Source organism: Meleagris gallopavo, chromosome 17 (assembly GCF_000146605.3).
Source record: "Meleagris gallopavo isolate NT-WF06-2002-E0010 breed Aviagen turkey brand Nicholas breeding stock chromosome 17, Turkey_5.1, whole genome shotgun sequence".
Taxonomy (NCBI): domain Eukaryota; kingdom Metazoa; phylum Chordata; class Aves; order Galliformes; family Phasianidae; genus Meleagris; species Meleagris gallopavo.
Window position 1 is genome coordinate 5163863 of NC_015027.2, and position 3330 is coordinate 5167192.

The following is a 3330-nucleotide window of genomic DNA, read 5'->3' on the forward strand; positions in this document are numbered from 1 at the left end:
CCCCAAAAAAAAAGGGTTTGGTCTGAAATAAACAAGTGTGCACCTCCTGGTACTGCGATGACATTGTGTTAGCTTCTAATTCTTATTTTCCTCTCTGAAGTCCTAACTTGACATTTTGAAGAGAATTGAGAAGCAAAACGTCCACAGCAAGAAGTGTAGATGGGAGCAGAGTACCCTGCGGGTTCTTTAACAAGCAATTCTTAAGAGATTTGGTGCTTTTTGTGATTTTTTTGTGCACCCTTTGTGCTCCAGCTTGCAGAGTGTGGATTGTGGGTTTGCTGGGTGCCTTTCCAGCTCTACTGAGCTGCTTTTATGAGAGTTCTAGAAATATGTCTTGTAGTCTGTACACAGAATGCCAGTCTTTACCTGAATGGGTAGTTTTGCATCTTCTTGTTTTCCTCCAGTGCATTCCTTGCCACTTAATTTTTTTCCCCCTGTCAAAAGGAGTGTTTTTAACTCTTAGATCCACCAAACATTTTGCTTTGCGTTGACATGGTGATACAGCAATTTTGGTTTTTTTTGTTGCTCGATGCTGAAACTCAGAATTGTTGGCTTTTAGTTTAAAAGCAGTGGACTGCTGCAGAGACCGGAGAAAGGGTAAATGAGTTTGGGTCTGAGCTGTTTGCGTGTCAGACTAAAATATATTTTCAGTTCCCCTGGACTGGTACTCAAGTCGCAGCAGTTACACAGAAACCACAGTGACACCAGCTTTGTATCGACGTGCAAAGCCAGAAGCCCTTGAAAACTAAGGGTTATTTGACTACCTTAATTATCTCTTGTCAGCAAACTGACTCCCAGTGAATTAATTGCCATTCCCTGTGCTGACTTCCTTCCCAAAGCCTCTCTTCAGCATCAGCAGAACCCAGGGCCAGCTCAGGCAGACTGCTTGCCACACTTGCAGCCCATCCCTCGGTGGGATACCCAGATTTCTCTTGAGAGTCCAGCAGCTTCTCTCCTGCACACTGCAGCCCTGACTAAGCTGTGCACAGCTCTCTGTGGGAGCAGTCACTGCTGTCAGCAACTTTACTGGAGGAATTGATGCTGCTGTAAGAATTTGTGCTCCTGGGCTGAGGGAGGACATTGTGTCTCAAAAGCTGCATCTCCCTTGCCATAGATCACTCCAGGTCCCCTTGCTCCCCTGTAGGCTGTTGTAAAGGAGAGAGTGTTTGTCTGACAAAGTTAGTGGTAGCAGCGAAGAGGCGCTGTCCTTAGCCATGTTTAGGGTTTGCTTTGTTTTGAGGCTGTGGGACTGCTCCTTTTGCTTGCCTGAAGGACTTGGCACTCTTCAGGGCTGACATTCCTCTCTGTAAGAGGTCCTGAGTGGTCATTAAGAGCCTGGGCAGGTGAGGGGAAACTGCCTTGGTATTGTGTTTGCAGCAAAATGAATCCGTGCAGCTTGCGTCACTGGAGAGCAAGTAATGTCCCTGGATTGGCAGGTAAGGAACACAGGGAGAAAAATGGCTTTTAAACCTTGTCAGAGAATGCAGTGTTCCTGAAAACAAAGAGCTGAATAACAATGTCCAGAGCACAGGGAAGTGCTGTAGGCACTGAGTAATTTCCTCTTATGTCCTATCAGCATCCCTGTGCAGTAGGACCTCTGAACAGAGGAATAATGAGGAGAGGAGGGTCCTCTGGAAGTTGTACCTGGAGTATTCTGCATGGGATTGTTTTGAAATGTAAGAAAGTGTGCTGAATCCCTGGCACAAGCAGAAAAGCAGAGCAGACAGATACTGAGGGGTGCATATATAAGAGCCTGGATGCTCGAGGACAGCTGTGGGACCACAGCAAGAAGTCTCAGCTTGTGGGAGCAGCGTGTCGGGGGAGGTGGATGATGGTGATGCAGATAAGGAGGTGCCTGCTGCCCTGTCCCTCACCACCCTTGCTTCTGGTTGTCCAGGGATGCTGCACTGCCTCTGACTTCTGCCTCACAGCCGCGGGACCTGGGGTGGAGTGAATGATTGCCTCTTTAAGAAGAAGCAGAGACTGATGTGTTGGGCAGGAGGCCGATGTATCCGTAGTGTGCTGGGGAAAGTGGTGGCCCCTCTGAACTGTGAATGTACTGTCAAGTGGAAGCCCAGGTCAGCTTTGCATGTGGCTCCTTTGTGCCTTGCTGGCAGCACCTGCCCATGAGCCTGTGTAGCACTGTGTTCTCTTAGGTACATTTCTGCCCAGGTTGTATAACATGATGAACTTTCCCTTTCTAGAGCCTTGTGTCCTTCTACGTGGACACAGACTGGGGCTGAATTTTACTTTTCTTTGTGCTTTGTTTTACCAGGGGACTTGCTCCACAACCTGTGATGTGAGAATAGTACCTATTGTAAGGGGTGAGTTTAATGGAAGTGACTGAATTCAGCACCATCTATTGTCATGGTGGATCCTTCGCAGAGTATGCTGCAAAGCACCGTGCAGTGAGTTAGATCGAGGTGATAACACTTCAGAGAGGTGGGTGATGGCTGCTGTCGTACAGACAAGGAGGGCAGCCCTGCTAGGCAGCCTGACAGCACAGCTGTGATGTTCCCACACCTGTGTGTAATGGCGTGGCTTAGAGTGGCACTTGTTACGGGGTCAGGCAGTTTGATGTTAGGAAATTGCTAGTGTGTGGATGGATGGGTTTTTCTCTTGGTCATTTTCTTCCTTTTTATAATAGAAACACTAGATGAGTAGTGGAGGAACTGTTTGGACATACGTATTTAACTGGGAGGAAAAAGCTGTGACGCTAACCACAAACTGACGGTTTCCTGCTGCAAGTAACTTTCTATAGATCTCAACCTCATTCGTTGTGTCTGTGCTGCTGTTTAAATAGCTGAGGAAGATTCTACTGCTTCTTGGCTGCTTATTTTTGACAGTCTTTGTTGTAGCAGTTTGGGGATGGTGGCATGAAGAGAGATCGTTACGGATCTAATACAAATTCAGGACTGGTGAAGTCCAGAAAGCTTCTGAATCTTATGATCTTGTACAATGTAGAAGTCGAGAAGCAAAACCATTAAACACGTGGCAGATTGATTTTTGTAATTACATTTGCAGGTGTAGAGATCCGTTTATTTCAGGGGAGATGGGATGTAATTGTATGAACCTACTTGTGTGACTGAGACCTCTTCACCCACCACTGCAAGCTTCTTATTTGCCTTCCCCTCCCCATCCTGCTTTCCTGTGATGTGTTAAATATCACAGCTGCAAAAACGAGAGCGAGTTTCTCCCTGCCCTTCCCATTGCAGCTGGAAAGCTTGGCCAGATCCTTCCCTTGTGGTTTGTGATACTGTAAATAAAGGCTTGGGAGGTCGCACGTTTTCAATTTCAAGTTATTTTGTTTCCAGCACTGGAATGGGTTTG

General features: G+C 46.9%; 1 protein-coding gene across 1 annotated transcript in view; it reads left to right on the plus strand.

The window, feature by feature from the left end:
• Nucleotides 1-3330, plus strand: part of PITPNM2 (phosphatidylinositol transfer protein membrane associated 2) — a 114732-nt gene that overhangs the window by 9224 nt on the left and 102178 nt on the right.